Genomic DNA, 24,938 nt, shown 5'->3' with positions numbered 1-24,938 from the left:
AACCTACTACCCCATCCCACCTAGAGGCATTGAGAGCTTGGTGTGCCATGATGTCCACAGGCCCACAACCTCCTTTCGCTGGGGGGGACAGCTGATGTCCTCCGCTGGTCCCAGCCTCAACCATAAACCCAGCGGAAGAGCTCCGTTTTTCAGACAATGAGGCAGGGCGAGGATATAGATTGCCAAGAGGAAGTAAAGAGGAAATAGTAGAGAGGGGGGGACAGGAGAAATTGTCGTGCCAATTCTAAGATTCTTCAATGCAAGATTCTTCAATGCACCATGCAAGTGGGCCGGGCCCAGTGGCCAACACCACACCACTGGGGCACAGCTTTCCTTAGCTCAATGTTACAGCCTCTACATGGTATGTGGAAAGTCCCAGGTTCAATCTCTGCCATCTCCAGTTAAAAGGACTAGGCCGGAAAGCCAAGACAGCCACTGCCAGTCTGAGTAGGCAATGCTGACCTTGATAGACAGATTCAGTTTAAGGCAACTTTATTCATAGGTAAATGATGCCGGGCGGAGAGGGGAAGACAGGGAAAGCTGAACAGATAAAGGTAGGCTGGCTGTTTGGTGGGGAGGAGAAAGGGTTTCTAACTCCAAGGTAGGCAATTTCTGGAGATTTGGAGGATGGAGCCTAGGGATGAAGTGGTTTGAGGTGGGAGGGATTTTAGAAAGGCATAATGACTTAGAATCCACCCTCCAAAGCAGCCATTTCCTCCAGGGGAACTATGGTTGCCAAGCTGAAGGGCTAACCCCCCCCCCCTGAGTTACAAGTGATATCGAGATGACAGATATCAGCTTCCCTGGGAAAAAATGGTTGTTTTGGAGGGTGGACTTTATAGCATTATACCCTGCTGAGGTACCTTGCCTTCCCAAACTTTGCCCTCCAAAGGAACCACCCCAAATCTCCAAGAATTTCCCAACTTGGAGCTGACAATCCAAAATCTCTGTAGTTGGGCTATCCATTGTGATTCCAAGGGAGCTCCAACCTTAGAATGAGAGAATGAAGCAGGGAAAGGGAAGAGGCTATGGGGCTTCAAGGAAAGGGATAGAAGAAATAGTAGGGGAGAAGGAAGTGAGTCCAGGAGAGTTCTAACTTTGTGTGCATTGATTCTTCTATAGAACCACAGACTTGTTGGACTAGATGGCCTGTATGGCCCCTTCCAACTCTATGATTCTATGATTCTATGATAAGATCAGTGAGAAGCAATTGGCAAGGGTGACCACTTGTGCTGTGAAAGTGTCCCTGGCAACTTGGGGAAGCCTGGCAGAGAACTAGGTATTTGGTTCATCATATCCTTTGGTTATGGTCTCTTATAACTTTAAATTTCAAACAGAAGTCTATTGTCAGTATCAAGGAAACCATATATTTGCAGAGAAACAGCAAAACTGAGGGAACTTGCCAGAAATTGGCTGGAGATTTCAAAACGGTATTGGTTCAGTTGGATTTTATATAAGAAGTATATTTGCAGCCAAGAAAATAACGAGTTCATTAGTTATTGTTATGATTAAGTGAGGAAATCTTAATGACCATTTGCCAGTAACTCTCATGAGATGACCCATTATCATTACCTTTAGCGAAGGACTCAGCTCCCAGTCGTCTGATCATTTCACTTCAGAATTATGTTTTACTATATAACAGTGGTCCCCAACCTTTTTATCACCGGGGACCGGTCAACGCTTGACAATTTTACTGAGGCCCGAGGGGGTAGTCTTTTTCCAAGGGACGTCGCTGCCACTGCCTCAGCCCTGCTCCACTTGCTTTCCCGCTGGCGCCCCTGACTTCCTGCCATCTACTGGGGGGCTCTTGCCAGCAGCAGCTGCGCAGTGCCATGCCGAGGGGGAGCCTCAGCCATGGCGGCCACCGGAGAGCATCAAAGATGAGCAGCAGCCAGGGAGGAGGACGAGGAGGAGCCGCAGCCCGGTGGCCCGGTACTGACTGAGCAACGGACTGGCACCGGTCCCCGGACCGGGGGTTGGGGACCACTGCTATATAAGATAAGATTCTTCTAGTAAAGATACCAAATAATAAGTGGCTTTCAACAACAACAACCAAAATAATAATAATAAACTTTTTATTTATATCCCAGCTTTCCGAATGATCAGGATGGGTAATTTCAGTGTACAATTTAATAACTTAAAAAAAACACACACACAATCCATCCCTCTAAAATATCCATACTGAGAGGGACGGGGGGTCCTATAGAAGGGAGAGTATTATACGCCTCGATCATAAGCTTGGTGGAACAGCTCCATTTTACAGGTGCTGTAGAATTGATTAATGTCCTGCAGGGTTCTGATCTCTTTCAAGAGCTAGTTCCACCAGGCTGAGACCAGAGCCAAAAAGGCCCTGGCTCTGGTCAGGGCAAATTTCACCTCTCTTGGGCTGGGGACCCTAAGCAAATCCTGATCTGAGGATTGTTATGCTCATGGGAGAGTACAGGAGAATAGGTAGTCCTGCATATACACTGGTCCCAGACTATTTGGGGCTTTAAAGGTTAATACCAGCACCTTAAACCTGATTTAGCCTCCAATCTGGAGCCAATACAACTGAGCAAGCACTGGTGTTATATGTGCCTTCCACTGTGTTCCTGTCAGAACTCACGTGGCCACATTTTGAACCAGTTGGAATTTCCGGGGCAGCTCGAGGGCAGCCCTGCATAGAGTGAGTTGCAGAAATCTAGTCTAGAGGTGACTGTCGCATGGATCACTCTGGCTAGGTCAGGCTCTGAAAGATAGGGTACAAGCTACCTCACCAGGTATAGATGGAAAAATGCCAGGCAGGCTGACTTCATGACTTGGGAATCCATCGACAAGGAGGGATCCAAAATCACACTCAAGCTCTTGACCACAGGCACCAATGTTAATTATATTCCTTCAGGACTTGGGAGCTGTATCACCCGACTATCTATCTGCCAGCCCAGCTAGATGATCTCTGTCTTGGCTGGATTCAACTTCAGCTAACTCCACCCAAGACAATCTCCCATGGCCTCCAGACACTGTCTGGGGGAGTTGACAGATGATCATCCATGAAAAAGGTGGGTGTCATCTGTATACTGATGACACCCCAGACAGAAAATCTGGATCAGCTAGGCAAGAGGGTCCAAACAGATAATGAATACCATCAGGGAAAAAAATGATCCCTGTGGGATTCCATAATTCAGGACCCTACATTGGGCCAGTTTCTCCCTGACTGCCATGCTCTGCCCCCAATTTTGGAGAAAGGACTTAAGCCACTTCAAGGTTATGTCTCTAACTCAGGGGTAGTCAAACTGTGGCCCTCCAAATGTCCATGAACTACAATTCCCATGAGCCCCTAACAGCAAATGCTGGCAGGAGCTCATGAGAATTGTAGTCCACAGACATCTGGAGGGCCGCCGTTTGACTACCCCTGCTCTAACTCCTATCTTGGCTAGGCAGTAGGCCAGGAGTTGGTGGTCGACTGTGATCCCAAAGATCATAGAATCATAAGATCTTGGAACCTTAGAGTCAGAAAGGACTTCCAAGTTCATCTAGTCCAATCCCCTGCACAATGCAGAACTTCACATCTACCTGCCTACCCACAGTGACCCCAATTTAATGCCCAAGTGATCCTCCCCGAACCAAAAATCTCCAGAACTGAGCCTGGCCTGGAGGGAATTAACCTACCATCCCACAATGACGATCAGCAATTCCCTGGGTATGCAAGGAAGGGCCACAAGAAACAAACACTGGCACATCCCTTCCTGCCCAACTACTCACAATCTGCTTAAGTTTTAAAAAATCAGCATTTCTGTCACATGACAATCTAGCCTCCATTTAAAAACTTCGAAAGAAGAACCCACAACCTCCCGCTCTATCAGGAACTTCTTCCAGATATTTAGCTGAAAATTCTTTTGAATTAATTTCAACCCATCTGTTCTGGTCCGACCCTCTGGGGCAATAGAAAACAACTCTGCTCCATCTTCTATATGACAGCCCTTCAAGTATTTGAAGATAGTTATCATATCACCACTTAGTAGTCTTCTATCCAGGCTAAAAAGACCAAGGCCCTCAACATTTCCTCATACAACTTGGTCTCCCTCATCATCTTCGTAGTCCTCCTCTGGACATGCTCCAGTTTCTCTACATCTTTCTTCAGTTGTGGTGGCCAAAACTCCACACAGTATTCCAAGTGAAGTCTTGCCAGAACGGAGTAAAGACCTCTGGAGTAAAGCGATGACATTACCTCATGTTATCTGAACACTATAGTTCTTTTAATATACCCTCTCGCCCATCCTAAATGAAGAACTTTACATTTATCACTGTTGAAATTCATTCTATTCATTTTAGTCCATGACTCTAACCTGTCAAGATCATCTGGAATGAAAAAAATAGCATAGAGGTCTTCTAAACAAACTTACACCTTACTGGAAGAAAGACAGTTGCTAGGGCATTAAAAAAAAAAGTAATGGCTTGGACTTGGTTAATAGGAAGGAGACCTAATAGGAAGGAGACCCTTCCTCTCTCCCCTGGTAAGCTTAAAGTTTCAGCCAGCTTTATAGTGAACCACTGATTTCTGATGTGATCAGGCTTATAGCATTTAGGAAATTTATAGCCTGGCTAAGCAAAGGGAATTATCCTCTACCATATTAGACTAGGTATACTGCAAGCTTATTATTTTCCATATTTTTAGAAAAATGAAGTGCTTGGTCACATGTGAACAAGCACTCTGGCTGTGTGCTGCGTCTGTATTTGTAGTCAATTAGTGATTTCCAATTTAGTGAAAACCATATAACGTGATATCTTTAAATTATGATTTGCAAACCTACTTTAAGGGGGAATTATAAATTTGCTTTTTTTGTATGTATCATCAAATTATGATTTCTTCAAAAACAGATATCAGTGAGTTTGATTCAATGCAACATTATAGTTCTTGCAGAAACTTAAATGCAGAAAAACATTGTATCCACACTTCAGTTTCATTTGAGCAAGACCTTATGAATGAAACAAATTTCTGGATATTAAAATACATACAGAGGAAAGTACTAGGCATTGCATAAGAACATGAACAAACTGAAGTAGTATACGTACAATTATGTTTTCATATTTGCAGTGCTGGATGCAAGCCACAGCTTGACTCAAAATGTTTAAGGAAAGAACAGAGTGCAATAAGACTTGTTAACACAGCACCAAAATAACTAAAAACAGGTGATGTCATTTTGCACACACTGTGATAAAAATGTCTTGTACAAGCCACATTGAAATGTGTGACATTTACCAAATCAAATATACACATAAGGCCAACCACAATATAACCTTTTTCCTTTTGGGGGGACATACTGTGAGCAGAGGAGAGTTTTTGGTACGTTCCTATTCACAGATCTTTTCGGCAAAGTTGGTGTAAATGATGCACTCCAATGTCTTGTTTTTCATGTGTAGACTTCTGCAACTCGCTCTACGCAGGCGTACTCCTGTCCCTGACCTGGAAATTATAGCTAGTGCTAAATGCAGCTGCTAGGGTTCTCACGGGAACATCTTGAAGGGCCCACATTCAGCCTATCCTGAGGCACCGGTTGCCAGTTTTGGCATGGATTAGGTTCAAAGTTTTGGTGTTAACCTTCAAGGCCATCCATGGTCTGGACACCTCATATCAGTGGGACCATCTATCTCCTTAAGCCCCTTGCAGGGCATTGAGCTCTGTGTATATGAATCTGTTGGAGGTCCCCAGCCCAAGGGAGATTCACCTGGCCTCAAACAAGGCCAGAGCCTTTTCAGTCCTAGCACCTACCTGGTAGAAAGAGCTCCCAGGAGATGTGAGGGCCCTGATGGAACTTTCTTAGTTCAACAGAGCCTGCAAGATGAAGATCTTCTCATAGAATCATAGAGTTGTAAAGGACCTCATGGGTCATCTAGTCCAACCCCCTGAAATATGCAGGACACTCACAACCCTATCGCTCATCAACAGTAACCTGCCACCCCCTTGAGCCTTCACAGAATCAGTCTCTCCGTCAGATGGCTATCCCACCTCTGTCGAAAAATTTCCAAAGATGGAGAACCCACCACCTTTACTTTCTGGGAAATGAAGCTGTTGGCAAGACAAGTTAAGAATTTAACGGAGTTTTTATTTTTAGCAGAGTTGGTCCTCCAACAGATATCTGGGTAATTTAAGTCACCCATGACCACTGTTTCCCCCCTCTTTGAAAATTGTGTAATTTGGTCTAGCAGTATCTCATTCAAGTCCTCTGACTGGCTTGGTGGTCTATAGCAGATCCCCCACAATAATACCTCTCTCATTTCCTACTCCTTTTACATTTACCCAAATATACTCAACTGAACTTTCAATTACCTGTATTTCTTCACAAGTATAAAGATTCTTAACATATATTGTTACACATCCCCCTTCTTTTCTTGTCTGTCCCTTTTGAATAGATTGTACCCCTCGATTCTAGTATTCCATTTATGAGTATTATCCCACCAAGTTTCTGTGATTCCTATTAGGTCATAGCCTCCTTCCTCTCTTAGGACTACTAGTTCCTCTTGCTTGTTTCCCATACTCTGTGAATTAGTGTAGAGAGTTGTAATCCATTCCTTGTGTGCCCCATGGTTTTGGTTTTTGAACTTCCTTGCAAGTTAGAAGTTCCCTGCTTATGTGCCATCCCCTGTATATTTGCATTCTTCTCATCTTGAGTCCTTATCATCATACCAAGTTTGGAATTTACGTCTTGCTCCCCCTTTGTATCTAGTTTAAAGCCATCTTCACCAGGTTTGCAAGGGATCTCCCAAAAAAACTTTTTCCGTCTCTTGTGCACACTGCCAGGTCTTTGGTTGAGGCCAGTGTTAGTAAGAGCTGGACCCCTCGTTGACTAGCCAGTCCATCAGCCCCACCCCTACCCCCTGAAACATTTTTATCAAAAAGGTCTGTTGAGCCAGGGAGAGCTGGGAATTTTCCCCACCAAGGGAGGGTTTTATATAGGGGATTTTATATTGTTTTAGGGGATTTTTATGTTGGGCTAATGAAGAAGAAGAAGAAGAAGAAGAAGAAGAAGAAGAAGAAGAAGAAGAAGAAGAAGAAGAAGAAGAAGAAGAAGAAGAAGAAGGAAGAAGAAGGAAGAAGAAGGAAGAAGAAGAAGAAGAAGAAGAAGAAGAAGAAGAAGAAGAAGAAGAGTTGGTCCTTATATGCCACTTTTCCCTACCCGAAGAAGGCTCAAAGCGGCTTACAGTCGTCATCCCATTCCTCTCCCCACAACAGACACCCTGTGGGGTGGATGAGGCTGAGAGAGCGCTGATATCACGGCCCGGTCAGAACAGTTTTTGTTAGTTCAGCCAGTTCCATTTGGTAAACTGTATCCACATTTCCCCCCCTTCAAGGATCGCTGCCTTGTCGCGGCAAGGGGGCTTGCGTAGTTCAGTGAAGCTATGAGCTATGCCGTGCAGGGCCACCCAAGACGGACAGGTCATAGCTGAGAGTTCTGACAAAAAGTGATCCACTGGAGAAGGAAATGGCAAACAACTCCAGTATCTTTGCCATGAAAGCTCTATGGACAGTTCCAAAAGGCAAAACTATATGACGGCGGAAGATGAGCCCCTCAGGTCGGAAGGTGTCCAATATGCTACTGGGGATGAGCAGACGGCTAGTACAAGTAGCGCCAGAATGAATGAAACGACTGGGCCAAAGCCGAAAGGACGCTCAGTTGTGGAAGTAACTGGTGGCGAAAAGACAGTCCGATGCTGTAAAGATTTTTATTCCATAGGAACCCGGAACGTCAGATCCATGAATCAAGGCAAGCTGGACGTGGTTAAACAAGAGATGACAAGACTGAACATCGACATTTTAGGAATCAGTGAACTAAAATGGACAGGAATGGGTGAATTTAATTCAGATGACCATCAGGTATACTACTGTGGACAAGAATCTCGCAGAAGAAATGGAGTAGCCTTCATAATCAATAAGAGAGTAGGAAAAGCAGTCTTGGGATACAATCCCCAAAATGACAGAATGATCTCAGTTCGAATCCAAGGCAAACCATTCAACATCACAGTGATCCAGGTCTGTGCCCCAACCACTGCTGCAGAAGAGGATGAAGTTGATCAGTTCTATGAAGCCCTACAACACCTTATAGAAGCAACGCCAAAAAATGATGTGCTTATCATCATGGGGGATTGGAATGCTAAAGTAGGAAGCCAAAAGATAACCGGGATAACAGGCAAGTTTGGCTTTGGAGTACAAAATGAAGCAGGGCACAGGCTGGTAGAATTTTGTGAAGAGAATACAATGGTCATAGCAAACACTCCTTTCCAACAACCTAAGAGACGACTGTACACATGGACATCACCAGACAGTCAACACAGAAATCAGATTGACTATGTGCTCTGCAGCCAAAGATGGAGAAGTTCTATACAGTCAATAAAAACAACACCAGGAGCTGATTGTGGTTCAGATCATCAGCTTCTTGTTGCAAAATTTAGGCTTAAATTGAAGAAAGTAGGGGAAAGCACTAGGCCACTCAGATCTTTTCAAGAAAATTGGAGATATGAAGAGGACATTTCATGCAAAGATGGGTATGATAAGGGACCAAAATGGTAGGGACCTCACAGAAGCAGAAGAGTTCCAGAAGAACGTCTACTTCTGCTTCATTGACTATGCTAAAGCCTTTGATTGTGTGGAGCACAACAAATTGTGGCAAGTTCTTAAAGAGATGGGAATACCAGAGCAACTTATTTGTCTCTTGAGAAATTTATATGCAGGTCAAGAAGCAACAGTGAACATGGAATCACTGATTGGTTCAAAATTGAGAAAGGAGTTCGGCAAGGCTGTATACTGTCGCCTTGCCTATTTAACTTGTATGCGGAGCACATCATGAGAAAGGCGGGATTAGAGGAGTCACAAATTGGGATCAAGATTGCAGGGAGAAATATCAACTACCTTAGATATGCAGATGATACCACTCTAATGGCAGAAAGTGAAGAGGAACTAAAGAGCCTGTTGATGCGGGTGAAGGAGGAGAGTGCAAAAGTTGGCTTGAAACTCAACATCAAGAAAACAAAGATCATGGCATCCAGCCCTCTCAATTCCTGGCAAATAGATGGGCAAGAAATGGAGATAGTGACAGATTTTATTTTCCTCGGCTCCAAGATCACTGCAGATGGGGACTGCAGCAAAGAAATTAAAAGATGCTTGCTCCTGGGGAGGAAAGCTATGGCAAATCTAGACAGCATCCTAAAAAGCAGAGACATCACCCTGCCAACAAAAGTGCGTTTAGTCAAGGCTATGGTCTTTCCAGTTCCAATGTATGGCTGCGAAAGTTGGTCCATAAGGAAGGCCGAGCGTCAAAGAATTGAGGCTTTTGAACTCTGGTGCTGGAGAAGACTCTTGCGAGTCCCTTGGACTGCAAGGCGAACAAACCGGTCAGTCCTAGAGGAGATCAGCCCGGACTGCTCCTTAGAAGGCCAGATCCTGAAGATGAAACTCAAATACTTTGGCCACCTCATGAGAAGGAAGGACTCCCTGGCGAAGAGCCTAATGCTGGGAGCGATCGAGGGCAAAAGAAGAAGGGGACGACAGAGAATGAGGTGGCTGGATGGAGTCACTGAAGCAGTAGGTGCAAACTTAAATGGACTCCGGGGAATAGTAGAGGACAGGAAGGCCTGAAGGATCATTGTCCATGGGGTCGCGATGGGTCGGACAAGACTTCGTACCTAACAACAACAAATTATTGTTACCAGCCATAAGCCGCTGTGTGGGAATGGTGGATTATAAACTGAAACATAAATATAAAATAAAAAGAAAGAGAGCAAGAGAGCAAACGAGAGAGAAAGAAAGCAAAAATGACAATAAGAGAGAGAGAGAATAAAGGGGGGGGGACAGACAGACAGACACAAACAAACACCAGTTTCACATAGATACACAGATCCCTTTCCATATATTTTGGCAAACTAACAAACCAGCTCATTTTATTATATCAGAAATAATTATAACATAATGTTCCAGGAATCTTTCAGTACACATTTTGTTTTCAAGTTTCTATACTATTACTGCAATACAGGAACGGTGGTTCTTAGAATTTCAAGTTGTTCAGAGAAAACTGTGCCTTCCAGTGCAATATTTCACCCTATTCATCTGTGTTTATAAGCAAGGGGCAAGCAGCTGCAAGAAAAATATCAAGGTTTCTCGCTTAGGAATGCTGTTCATAGTAGACTGCATTAGTGCAAGCATTGCCTTCCATCTCACTCTCATATCTTACAGCGCTGTTATGAAGGTGCTGATTTGCAAAATGTACATCCTAAATCACATTCTGCCTGCTGGCACAATTACAAGGCACTTTAAGCCAGCCTTCAAATGGTAGGCAATTTTTCAATTCCCGCATCAATTTTTTTTTAAAGGACAACCTCCTCGTCAGAATTTTCCATCATGTCTCTCTCGCATGAATATTAAATTGAATTCACAATTAGGAATGTGAGAAAAAGAAAAGCATGACCATCTAATGTGGAGTAACCTTATCACTTTCATTTTTATATATGCAGGGTTGCAGGAGAGGGGAACAGGATAAGAGTAGAGAGCTGTTAATGAGAAGATAAACACCTGCCTATCAGCTGACAACTTTTAGCCTTTACTTTATTAAACAGCATTCTGATGCACAAACAAACCAAATCGCTATTAGTTTTGCCTGTGATGAGAGGAATAATCAGCTATTTGTTTTGGCTTTGACAGCAGTGTAATACTTCCTTTAGAGTAAAAGCAGAGTAGTAACACAGTAGCTCAGGAAGCAGAAACTTCGAAAAAGCATTGTGGTGCTTTATTATTGCACTAGAATTTAAGTCCGCTGTAACCAAAATACAGCGGGCGCTAGCAGCCCTCTTTGCGCTTCCCCAGCTCCTTTCCCTGCCGTGAAGCCCTCTCCCCCACCCCCCTCCCACCAGAGGATCCCGGCTTCGGCGCAGGGAAAGGAGCTGGTCTCCTTTCCCCGCACTGAAACCTCACCCAGGCGGCCCACTCACCCGGCTGTCCCAATCATGTCTGGGATGGGCCAAGGGGCCAATTGGGAGCCGTGCGCTGCGCGGCTCCCAACTGGCCCCTTGGCCCCGGACTGACCCCCTGGCCCCTTCGAGTTTTATCCCAGACTCACTCTGCCCCTTTCTCCTCCCACAATGCCCTTACTCCATTATTCTTACCACTCCCGCGGACAGGAGTACTATAAAGGGATCCAGAGTTTACAATGGAACAGTAGCTACCAAAGTGGACAGTACTGTTCTGTTTGAGGCAGTGAGTCTACCTAACGAGGTGCTAAAAGGTACTAGAATAGTCCCTTGGACTATGTTGGTGGTTTATTTACCATTGACCAGACTAGAGCCTAGATGCTGGCAAATGGCACTTGACATTTCTTCCTCTCCATACTGCTGAAATCTGGGGGAAGCTATCAGAATTTTAGTAAACACACCACCAGAGTTTTAGTCAGAGTAATATATTGCATTTTTAGCTACTGTCGTCATCATGTTTTTTTGTCTCTTCGTTTTTGCTGCTAAGTCCTTAACATGATAGTATTGTGTGTTTATATTTATTGTTGGTTACTGAACCTGTTGTTTATGAAGTGTGCTTTTCTACTATAGAAGTGTTTTTGTTGCAGTCTGCTCAATATAAACATTCTAGGTTATATAAATGTAACTCTGAGGTTTGGTCCTCTATTGGAGTTTGGGGTGGGAGGCATTTTGTCCCTAAGTGAGAAGTATAGGAGAGTTCTGAGTGAAAATGTTTTTTTTTTTAAAGGAGACTGAAACCATCTGTGTCTAAGGACAGAGAACAAAGTGACCTAGGGAGCCTCAAGAGAGCTGCAGCCTCTGGAGATCTGCAAAGAAATGAAAAAGAGGACCATCAACACCACCACAGAGAGTTGAGAAATAACTGGAAATGTGGAAGATACGTTGGTCAGCATACTGACAACAGAATTTGCATTACAGCTTGATGAGTAAACTTGCCAGGCAGTGAAACATTGTTTCTTACATAGGTGCACTTCATAAAAGTTGAGAATTTGGCTCAAAAGTTGATATTTGCAAGACAACTAAGAACAGAAACTAAAGGAAATCTTGCTTACTAACATAGTAGTTTGAACAACTGATAAAACACCACCAATGACTGGTCATTACTGTGGGTGTGTTATTTAGTAGAAAAAGTGCCCAATGTCTTTCCCCTTCATTGTACCATTCATCACCAACATCTGGTTGCAAAAAAACTCAGCTTGCACAAGTCATTACACACTGTTTATACAGCAGTGAATAAAATTAAAGCCCTTGCTGTTAACAACTGAGTATTCTGGAAGCTCTGTGTTTAGAATGATGAAGATTTTGAATGTTTGCTACCGAAGTTCACTGGCTATCAGTAAACAATCGTGTAAGATGCTTTAATAACCTTTTTATACTATTGTGGAGTTTTCTGAAGATACATATGCTTTGCTCAGTGATGAACTTAAAGAGATTAAGCATAATGGTGCTTATTTATCAGAACAATTTGCAAAGTAAAACACAACTGTTACTTGACTTTTATTGTGTCAGTTAACTCACGCCCAGCACAACTGTTTGGATAGTTTGGTCTCTCACTGCCCTGGAGGAAGGGCACCAAAATACTAGTCAATCAAATATCAGCTGTAAGGCATTTGAAAGTCATTTTCCAGACAAAATCTCGACACTCCACAGTGACCTCGCTCCAACCTTAGACACAGAAAGCTAACCAGAGGCCCTTTGGCTGTCTCTGGAGGGAGCACAGAATAACTTCAGATGACTCATGCTAACTGAAGTGGACAGGATGCTAGCTGCAGCGAGGCCATCCACAGACTCTAAAATTCTTGCCCATTGTGGCTACTAAAAACAGCTGATATAAGAATAGGGGCCCTCCTCTGGGAAATAATCAACCGCTTCCTCACGAGAATTCCCATAAGGGCTAAAAGAGGCTGTAGTAGCTCATTGCTAAAAAAACTCATGTCTGAGCACAACACAAGAGCCCAACCACTATCGACCTGTCTCACACTTAAAGAGTTTCTGGGGGAAATGGTTTAAAGGGCTGTCATGGACCAAATACCAAAATTCCTGGAGAAAGCGTGAGTCCTAGACCCATTCCAGTCAGGTTTCTGGCCTGGCCATGGGGTAGAAACAGTGCTAGTCACCTTGATGGATGATCTCCACCTGGATGGAGGTGGGTCAGTCCTGCTTGTCCTACTAGACCTCTCAGCAGCATTTGACACACTCAACCATGAGATTTTACCTCACTGCCTCGCCAACACTGGGATACAAGGGACAGCCCTCCAGTGGCTAATCTCCATTTCTCAAGGTTGCAGACAGAGGGTAGCAATAGGAGAGAGATTATCAAGCTGCCGCCAACTCACATGTAGAGTTCCACAGGGAGCAGTCCTCTCTCAAATCTTATTTAACATCTTAATGCACCCTCTTGCCCAACTGGTGCAGATGTTCAGGCTGGGATGTCATCAATACACAGATGATACCCAGCTCTTCCTCCTGATGGATGGCCACCCCAATTCTCCCCCAGAAGCATTAACCAGATGCCTTGAAACAGTGATGTGGTGGCTCACGCAGAGTCATCTGAAGCCGGACCCTTCAAAGATGGGATCAGTGGCTTGGTCCATCAGGAACCTGAGCATGATTCTTGATGCCTGCCTCACTATGGAGGCACAGATCACAAGAGTAGCACGGCTGGCATTCTACCACCTACACATAACCAAGCTACTAGCACTCTAGGTGTCACCTCTAGACTGGACTTCTGCAACTTACTTTACGCAGGCCTACCCTTAACCTTGATCTGGAAACTACAGCTGGTCCAAAATGCAGCCACCAGGGTCCTCACAGGAACACCATGGAGGTTCCACATCTGTCCTGCTCTCCAACAACTACACTGGCTACCAGTTGAATCCCAGATCAGATTTAAGGTTTTGGTAATCACCTTTAAAGCAGTATTCAGTCTGGGCCCAGTATAACTGAGGGACTGCCTTGCTGTTCTGTACCTCTCAAAGAGTTCTACACTCTACTACATCCAGCTGGCAAGGGATCCGGGGCCTGAAGGAAGCTTGTCTGACTTCAACCAGGGACAGAACTTTCTCTGTCCTGGCCCCCACCTGGTGGAATAAGCTCCCAGAAGAGATCAGGGCCCTGCCGGAGCTAACAAAGTTCTGCAGGGCCTGTAAAATGGAGCTCTTCCGCCAGGCATTTGGTTGTTGACCAAAACTAGCAACGTCTACAGGGCCCCCTGAACCTCTCCCCATCTAGCAAACACCCTGAACTGACCAACCATGGAACTGTTTTCAAACTGTTAAAATGTTGATGTTGTTAAATTTTGTTTTCTCTGTTATCACTGTTACTCATCCGACATTGTTACCAAATTATATGCATTGTTCTTTATTCCCCCATGTTCCACGTAAACTGCCCTGAGCCACAGGGGAGGGTAGAATCTTTAAACCGCTCCTGCGGAGTGGATTAAATAATTGGCTAAGGGCACCTAAGGAGGGCCCTGTCCGTGATGAGGAAGGGTGCCGATAGGCCCCTTCCTCATGACTGACAATCAAGGGGCCCAATCGGCATCGCAGCTCGCGATTGGTTTCTTGCTGCCGGACTGACGAATCAGGAGGCCCTTTGCGCCTCCTGATCTGCCCCCCTCGGCGGCGCTCGCCGTAGCCGTGCCGCCACCATACTTGCACCCGCCGCCCAACGGCCGCCTCCCCGCCGCCCTCGCCAGGCCGCCCAACCAGCGCCCACGCCCATCCCCCCGCGGCCCCCTGCCACCTCCCCACACTTCCCACCGGCTTCCAGAGCATGGCCACGCCCGGGAGCGCCCGCTGCCGCCACGCCCACCATGCCGCGAACAGAAGCCCGCCACCGACCCGTCCTCCAGCACATGTGGTGCCCAACCCGCCCACACACCGCCCGAACCTCGGCCGCCAGCCCCGGGGCCCCTGCGCCGAGACCGCTGCCTGCCTCCGAGTTTCCCACGACGCCTCCCGGCAGCCCGTGCTGTCTTCCCCCGGACGTCACCCCCACCTCAGGTAGGCTGCCACCACTCAAGCCAAGTTGCCGCACACGCCCTGCCCGCCCTCCGAGCCCTCCCCGCTGCGCCGCGACAATCCCGCACCCCGCTAGCGCCCACTGTCTGTGTTACAGCGGGCTCTATTTCTAGTATAAATAAAATTAATTAAGTTCAATGAAATGCATTTGAAATTGAAAGGAAATGAGATCAATCTTATTAAGGCTAAATCTGCCACCTCTATGTTTATTTCAAAGTTTGAATGCAAAATTAGGGCAATATAGGTCATCCTGAGCTATAGCAATTTCTGAGATTGTCTGAACTAAAAAAGAAAAGTGGGATACCAGATTATTATCACCAGGGGTTTTGTGACCATTTGAATATGCTGCATGAAGATATGGCCAAGTTATTTGACAATCTTTTTTCGATAGAAATTCCAGATTGGGTGACAAATCCACTTTCACATACTGATGAACCTGAGATAGTGGCGGAAAAACTAATTGAGCTAAAAAATGATGTTGTGCTGAAGTCAAATTTTAAGAAATCTGACCAGCAATTTTCCTTACAGAAGAAAATTTTCAAATTGCTATCCAGTGCTATGGATAGTGGTTAAAAAATTCCTTGTAGCATTTCCAACATCATATATGGTGCACTGTGATTATTATAAACAATGAAACCATACCTTGGTTTCATGCTAACAATTTATGCACAATGCTGCATTGTATAACCATTTCACCAAAACTGATCTTGGTGTTTTTATTAGTCCTGCCTTTTATCTAGTCCCTCTTTGAATTCATTTCCATGCAGTCATTGTTACATTGAGTGGAAGTTCTACTGTTGTACAGAGATCATACTGGTACTTTCTTATAGCTGGAACAACAAATAGTCCTGTGCCAATGTGAAGACCAACAATTTTGTGGCATAAGGTATCATGTACTAGAGCTCACTTCATCAGATGCATAAAATCCCACAAGACAACATGTGACATTTTATAGATGCTGCATGTTTCACTGATTACTGTCCCTGTTCCCACTGCACACTGCACAATTCCATATTTACCTTTCTGAAAAGATTTAATCATATTAATCTGGTTTATCAATTCAATTAATTTGCAATTAAGTTAGGTACAAAACTTAAAGCTACCATGGATATTGCCACAGCCCTTTAAAAAATGCTTGGATATTTTTTCATTAAAAATTTAAGCATAATCCCTCCCTTCCCCCATGCATGGAACAGAACATCAAAGGGGAAAGCAATATGAATAGCCCAGCGTAGTTCTTTTGATTCATGGCTATTTCCCCCCCAGATATTATCCTGTCAAAATGAGTTCTCTAAAATAGCATCCACAGCTGTTATGCCATTTTAATGACAGCACAAATATTGTATAAACAGTAAATCAGGATGTAAAATTCCATGCAAGCAAAAAACCCCACAAAACATTTTCATCTCACGAAACTGCACCTTGAAGTTTCATTCCTTTTCAAATCAATGTTCTCCTGTGCCATGAGCCATTTTGGTTGCTTTGTGCCTTAATAACACATAGTCAGCTCTATTTCTTGCCTACAATCTAATTCCTCTCCCACCCCTATACTTTTCTCTCTTCTCTCCCCCCCCCAACTGCCAAACCTACTAGTAACAACAGGCAATTTATTCTGAAGAAAGAGCAGAGAATTTGCTTCGCTGTGTACAAGTAAAACTAAGCAGTTCAGGATTCACATCAGATTAGTATGTAGGTCCTCTTCTTATATTATTGCTCACATTTTAACCTACCTTTCTCCTACCTGTTTCACATAGTGGCTAATCAGTTACCCTGAAGAGTCAATTAAAAGTGAAAAAAGGCCCAGGGCTTCCTTTGATGTTGCCTCCTGGCACTGGTACTCAAAGGTTGTTTTCTATTATTTGCAAAGAAGGAGCCAGAGTCAGGGCCAAGTGCTCCTACCCACAACCCCCCCCCCCAAACTTCTCAGCTTTAACCAAGTTTTGCACTCATATTCACCACAGTTAATGTTAAACAGGGCTCCAGTCTTAAACAAGGTTTAAATTAAGAATGCAGGCCCTAGTTAAGGTAAGATGAGAACCCTCATTGGCACCAGTATGCAACAATGAACTATGGTTATGTGCAACATGTTAAGGAGGGAAGACTGCATGGGAGAGAAGGAGAGAACATTCCCAAGCTGATTTGTAAGCAAAAGATATGCAAGGATCAAGCATTTCTTCTGCACTGAGTGTGAAACTAATGGAAACAGTACATTAAAAATGGTCCATTACTGTTTTAAAAAAATTCTGAAAATACTGGAGCCGGGGCCCTCAACATACACATTTTAATAGAAGTCACTAATACAAACCTTTGACAAAGCATACGATGGAAAGGCTGAAAACAGACAAGAGATCTCTCCATACACAAAGGGAAGTCCAACAAGGCTGCCTATTTGCCCGCTTCCTATTCAATTTTTATGTGAACAGCTTGATAACTAATTTGCAGAATACTGATATTCATGCCCCTAAGTTAGCCACAGAGAAAAACATTACCAATTCTGATGCATGCTGATGATGCTGTCCTGCTTTTAGTGTCTACAGTTGGACTACAAAGCTCTTCTGAAATTTGCTAAACATTGTCAGGAAGAAGGGCCATCTACCTATTTTGACCAAAAAACTTGTGAATTTTCACAAGCAATTATGGAAATTCAATTGGAGAATTACGGGCTGTGACATCGAGCAAGTCAAAAGTTACAAGTGACTTTTACTTACAACAGTAGCTTGGTTAATCACATTCAAGCTGCAGTCTGTTTTACAGAAAGACATGTGTTTGCCATCTTGGGCTATTTTAGGAGGAAAGACGCCTGTTTTATGCCCGCTGCATCAGAACTTTACAGAGCAAAAGTGCTAGTTCAGATGTCCTATGGAATGCAAGCCATCCAATTTGAGAGTGTTAGAATTTGCTCAATCTAAATTCCTGAGATCATTATTTGATACCCAAGAGGGATCCACAATGCTACATGTGCTATAATATTGGGTAAGGATCTATTGAAAAGCTACTGGTTTAATTCCTGCTTTGCTGGTGTCCGTTCCATACCCACAATGGTCCCTCAGAGTCCTGGACAAACTAAGATCCATTGGACTAGTTCTTGAACAGCTTTTAGAGAGTGGGTATCTTAAAGCAAAATTTTTGATAAGGCAGTGTTTAACGGATATTGAAGTACAAAAATAGTTGGCTGTTTTACCCCCTTCTGTAAGAATTTAAAATCGAATTTGGGCATAACTCTAGCAACATATCTTGGTAAAATCGTAAGTCCAAAATTAAGATGCCCTTTTTCAGGGCTAGGTTTAATGCTCTCTCCTCGGCAGTTGTACTGAGTAGATTTTTCTTTATCCCCATGCTCCTGAGGTGTTGTCTTTGTTCGCCCATATTCTATTATTTTGCCCACTTTATGTCAAAGACAGGACATTTTTAATCGTGCCCCTCCATATGCATTTTATCCCTCTACAAGATTCTTTTAAGCATAATGAGGTTCTAATACTGAGAAATCTTTTGGATAACAAGAACAAGAGAATTTCATATATGGCTGCAAAATGTCATGCTGTGATTTGCAAATGCAAAGCTCTTTTAATAGCCATGTAATTTGATAACTATTATATATTAATTATATATATTTAAAAATAATTCTCCATGTGTTATGATTAGGAAACATTATGATCAATTAATGCATTATTTGTTCATTATTAATTTCTTCACAATTATTTCAACTATTTAGAGGAACATCTCCTGTGTCAGCCTTCTTCCAAACAACTGGTTTTAAGTTTTTCTGTGTATCTGAACTCCATATTTCCATACTCATACCACAAATCTGACACCAAAAAAGAAAACTGATGTATTTCATTGGTGAGTCATCCTCACTTGGGGAAACCAAAGCAGCGCATCTTGTTGCTCCAAACTATCAAGGGCACCAATGTACAAGATCATAGTAGTTTTGTTAAGATTAAGTAGACTGAACTGTATCACTATGTACTAGTCCATTGGCAGCCAGGTACAAGGAGAGAGCAGTTTAAGAATGACTAAATGCTACATTAAACCATATGTGACTCACCTTTAAATCAATTTTTTACATGCATGTACAGGTTAATCCTAACTTTTAATAACTTTTTAAAAATCTGGTTATTCCAAATATTTTGCCTCCCTTTATATTTCTGAATGGTTTGTATTCTTCTTTCCCCTTAAAGGTGTTCAATGTCATTGTTTTCCTTTTACAGTAGTTTTTAATCTTATGTTCTGCATTTCTGTATCAGCTTGCTCTGTCAGTATTGATTATTAAATATTTCCATTTTTTGAGACAAAGGACTGGTTTTTGGCTTAGGTTGAAAATAAAATAAATATTTTTCTCCACAGACTTCTAGTCTAGAACTGTAGTAAAATAATAGGTAATTCTGATGGATGCAGCTCCTACAAGAGGCTGTAGTATCCTGTCTTATCATCTAGTCACAGATCAAAAATACAAATAACTAGAGAAATGTTTCTACTGCTGTTACACATTCCTGCTTACTGAACAGCAGTCACTGAATCATAGAATCATAAGACCTCCAAGATCATCTAGTCCAACTAGCTGCCCACTGAAATATTTTTAAAATATTTATCTAAAATATTTTTTGCTGAACAGTGCTTCCTGTCCATTTGCAAAAACCTCTGTCTCTGATTAAGGCAGACAGGGCAAACTAGACTGCAGTTCCTTTACCAATGGTACCCAGCTGCATCTGTCAATTATAACCTGACACCAGCCTCATAGTTGTCGAAACACCCTCTTGACGTGCATTCCAGGACAAGCATGAAACTGTTGGTGGTGATGTTAATCATCTGCATTTCTGGCGGAAATTTGATGTTCCTGATGATTTTAGAAAGTCAAGACATCCTGTCATCAGAAAGTGCTTTGGAGAAATCCAGCTGCAGGACAGTTTCAATTCTATCTATATAATTAAGACAGAAGACTTGATTTCATTCGATGCTGGGCATATTTCAAATTCTAGTAAAATTAATATAATACTCCCATTTATTTTACGTTCTGCAACTGAAGTTTAAGATATAAAGTAATATGGGATAAATGAACTATGTTCAAATAAGATATGGATTAAATACATGGAAATACGCACTTGGAAATCTCATTGCAAATTGAGTGGTAAAATAATAATTCAACTCCTGCTAAGATTTAGGACAACAGGGGGAAAACACACAAGTTTTAAACAAGATAATGAAACTGACCAACCACATCATGGCCACGTTACATTCTAAGTCAACTGTTTGGGATTTCTTGGGTAATTTGTTTTGATTAGAAGTGTGATAAAATATGAGCAAGATAGGTCAAAATCATGTTCCTTTCCCATAATATTTGGTTTCTTTTTAACATTGCCCTGTGCAGGTTTCAGAACATCAAAATCTTTAGCTATTACTATATGAGTATTTGAAGGAAACAATTAGGAGACACAATCTTTTAACATAGCAATAGAGAGGCAATGATTAGTGCCATTGGCACATGAAAAGTACTGAGAATACATTTATGTCAGCCCGACTAAAAAAAAACCAAGCTACATTTCAAACTAGTGAGGCAAAAGTACTTTGGACTGAAAACAGGGCATCATTTAATTTTCAAACTACCCTGCAGGATGTCTCCAGGGGAAAAAGCCAATAAATAAAGCAAGAAAAAGTAATAAACACATCCTTGGGAACATGTCTGTTGATTGAGACTCAGGTAGGCAAAATAGCAGCATCCCCAGGAGAACCTGTAAATAGCAAACTGCGCTAGTAAGTATCACATGAGTTTTACAGAGAGAAAGCACTAGCTATCATTTTTTACCATATCAAGCTCTGTATCTCATGGACTACAACAGCCTTTTTCAACTTTTTTACTGTTGAGAAACCCCTGAAACATTCTTCAGGTTTTGTGAAACCACAGAAGTGCTGTGATCATGTGATCGTACAGAATATGATTGGGATGCACAGCTGTGCACCCACCCAGGGCTCCTTCCCCTTCCAACTCCCTCCAGGCCAATCATTGGACCTTTTGGGGAAGGGGTTATATAGTCACATCACCTGATAAATGTTTAACAATTTTTTTAAAATATATTAAAAGTTAATTAAATCCCACCTATTCGGTAAGCCAGAGCCTTCAAGAAGCCCCATGTTTTCACAAAACTGGTTGAGAAAGCCTGGGCCACAAGAACTGGCATACAGTTCCCTTTGGCCAGTCTAGCTAATAATCACCTGAGCTCCTATTTTTGCTTTTCACTTAGGAATATGTAGCACTCTTCCTTTTTATCAGCACAACAACAGTGTGAGGTAGGTTATGCCGAAAGATTGTGACTGACCCAAAATGACTCAGCTTCCACAGCAAGATGAGGTTTGAACCTAGATCTCCAAGATCAGCAGTCCCCAACCTTTTTATCACCGGGGACCACTCAATGCCTTTTACTGAGGCCCGGTGTGGGGGGTAATTTACTCCTCTACTCTCAACCACTGCTCTAACGCTCTCTGATCACTATGGTAATGTTTAAACGTCCCTTCAAAATAAGATACAGACACGCCACAACAATGAACATAAGAAACATTTTATTTTCATGTAAATTTTAACTCATGACAATGACAAATCAATGGGAACCCTGAGCTTGTTTCTCTGCAATGAGATAGTCCCATCTGGGAGTGATGGGAGACAATGACACCCGAAGTGTGTTGTAAAGGGCCGGGGGGGATGAAGTAAAGGTCCGGGGGGGGGAGGCATCCTTTGCGGCCCACCTCCAGTTGATGGACCACATGTGGTCCGCAGCCCAAGGTTGGGGATCGCTATCCTAGATGCTGCTCTCACACTCTAATTACTGGCTTTGATAGGGTAGCTGCTGATGAACAGCAGCAATCAGGCCAGTTGAGTCTTTGGAGTCAGGTGGTATCAAGTCACTAAGAGATTGTTTCCAGACATTTGGTTGCCAATCTCCAGGAAGTATCCCAGAATTGCAACTGAACCCAGATGACATAGATTTCTCCCCCCCCCCCCCAAACAACTTTTTGTTTGCTGGGCAAATCTGTGTAAAAGGTTCTGGGGGCCCAATAGATGTTGTTGCTTCAGATGACCTCAATGAAATGCCTGTCGGAAGAGCTCGGTTTTGCAGGCCCTATGGAAATGTGGTAGCTCCAACAGGGCCCACACTTCTGGGAGCTCGTTCACCAGGTAGGGGCCAGGATGGAGAAGGATCTGGCCCTGGTTTAGGTCAATTGTGCTTCTTTGGGGCCAGAGATCATCAGCCAGTTGGTAGTTAACCGCAATACCAGTTCTGGAACATCTTCATCCTGACTCTGGCATAACGTACTGTGAGTTAGCTGAAGCCATTCAGAATTTAAAGATGAGCTTATCATAGTAGAGATTGACATAAAGTAAAATAACATTGATTATTATTCAAAACTACTGATCAGTTTAAAATTAGGCTAAACCGCTATCAATATGACAATGTGTAACATTTTAATTTCTCTTATTAGGCAAGCTATGGCACAGATTCACCACTCGTTGTAGATACGGCTAAATTCCAACTGCCACACGACAACAGCGCGAGTCCGGGGCGGTCCTGAGCCCTCAGTTGGCCCATGGCAAGGGAATGCAGATTTATCTGCAGGATTGATTGAGGTCTGGGCATCTGTGGAAGAATCAAGCCGCCTGGCCCAGCTGCTCCCCACCTGCACCTGAGTACGGCATCCCAGAGGAGGGGGGGATGCCCCAGGTGGCTCCACTGTGCTGAGCAGTGCAACAGAGCCACATGGGGTATTTTTTAAAAAAATAATGCAGTATTATGTTGTTACACAATACCAGGTTGTTAAAAATGAAAGGGGGGGAAATTCGCATACCACCCCAAAACACCGCAGAACCTCACTGCCATGCGGGAGAACAAATCCAAGGCAAACAGGGTGCAATAAGCCAAATGCTTCCCCGTGTGGAGCCAGGAAGAGTCAGGACAACCTGCCTTAACCCAAAACCATGTAAGCAGAACAGTACAATGACTCCCATCCAGTAAATGTCTCAGTGAGATGCATAAATATATAGTAGCTATTTGTTCTGCCTTGATGTCTGTCCAATATTGGTGATATATATTGAATTTGAATGTCCTGATAAAAGTTATAATGTAAAAGCATATGTTATATAGATTCTACCACTTCCACCTGGCATGAGCATAAGCATAGAGAAGGAGTGGTCAAATACTTCGGCCATCCCTGGCATAGAGCATAGGGGGCTCAGACATATCTTCCTTCCCTCTATAAGAGCTGAAGAGAGAACATTAGGTCAAGCAACAGAGAATGCTCTGAAATGTAGATATATTAGAATCATAGAATCATAGAGTTGGAAGGGGCCATACAGGCCATCTAGTCGAACCCCCTGCTAAACGCAGGATTAGCCCTAAGCATCCTAAAGCATCCAAGAATAGTGTGTATCCAACCTTTGCTTGAAGACTTCCAGTGAGGGGGCGCTCACCACCTACTTAGGCAGCCTATTCCACTGCTGAACTACTCTGACTGTGAAAAAATTTTTCCTGATATCTAGCCTATATCGTTGTACTTGAAGTTTAAACCCATTACTGCGTGTCCTCTCCTCTGCAGCCAGCAGAAACAGCATCCTGCCCTCCTCCAAGTGACAACACCTTTCAAATACTTAAAGAGGGCTATCATGTCCCCTCTCAACCTCCTTTTCTCCAGGCTGAACATTCCCAAGTCCCTCAACCTATCTTCATAGGGCTTGGTCCCTTGGCCCCAGATCATCTTCGTCGCTCTCCTCTGTACCCTTTCAATTTTATCGATGTCCTTCTTGAAGTGAGGCCTCCAGAACTGCACACAGTACTCCAGGTGTGGTCTGACGAGCACCGTATACAATGGGACTATGACATCTTGTGATTTTGATGTGATGCCTCTGTTGATACAGCCCAAAATGGCATTTGCCTTTTTTACCGCTGCATCACACTGCCTGCTCATGTTTAGTTTACAATCCACAAGTACCCCAAGGTCTCGTTCACACACAGTGCTACCTAGAAGCGTATCCCCCATCCAGTAGGCATGCTTTTCATTTTTCTGACCCAGATGCAGAACTTTACACTTATCTTTATTAAATTGCATCTTGTTCTCATTTGCCCATTTTTCCATTGTGTTCAGATCTCGTTGAACTCTGTCTCTATCTTCCGGAGTATTTGCCAGTCCTCCCAATTTGGTGTCATCTGCAAACTTGATGAGTAGTCCCTCCACCCCCTCATCTAGATCATTAATAAATATGTTAAAAAGTACCGGGCCGAGCACTGAACCCTGAGGTACCCCGCTACTCACCTCTCTCCAGTCTGATGAAACACCATTGACAACAACTCTTTGAGTGCGGTTCTCTAACCAATTCCCTATCCACCTAACGATCTGAAAATCCAGATTGCAGTCCTTCAACTTATCCATCAGAACATCATGGGGAACCTTGTCAAAAGCTTTACTAAAATCCAAGTAAATGACATCAACCAAATTTCCCCGATCCAGCAAACCTGTTACTTGGTCAAAAAAGGAAACTAGGTTGGTCTGGCAGGACCTGTTGGAGACAAATCCATGCTGACTTCCTTGGATCACCAAATTGTCCTCCAGATGTTTGCAGATCGCTCCCTTTAATATCTGCTCCATTATCTTCCCCACAACAGAGGTCAGACTCACTGGTCTGTAGTTTCCCGGGTCATCCTTCCTCCCTTTTTTGAAGATCGGAATAACGTTTGCTCTTTTCCAGTCCTCCGGGACATCTCCAGTCCTTAAAGAGGTTCCGAAGATGATGGACAAGGGCTGTGCAAGTTCTCTGGAAAGTTCTTTGAGTACTCTCGGGTGCATTTCATCTGGACCAGGGGATTTGAACTCATCCAGTGCAGCTAAATGCCTCTCGACAACCTCTCTATCCATGTTAACCTGCCACCCAGACACTATCCT

General features: G+C 43.4%; 1 protein-coding gene across 5 annotated transcripts in view; it reads right to left on the bottom strand.

Annotated features, from left to right (window-relative positions):
- Positions 1-24,938, bottom strand: part of RPTOR (regulatory associated protein of MTOR complex 1) — a 520,373-nt gene that overhangs the window by 367,126 nt on the left and 128,309 nt on the right. The gene's annotated exons all lie outside the window — the stretch shown is intronic.

The sequence above is a fragment of the Paroedura picta genome, chromosome 3, assembly GCF_049243985.1.
Source record: "Paroedura picta isolate Pp20150507F chromosome 3, Ppicta_v3.0, whole genome shotgun sequence".
In the NCBI taxonomy this organism is placed as follows: Eukaryota; Metazoa; Chordata; class Lepidosauria; order Squamata; family Gekkonidae; genus Paroedura; species Paroedura picta.
This window is presented reverse-complemented; position numbering and strand designations above follow the sequence as displayed.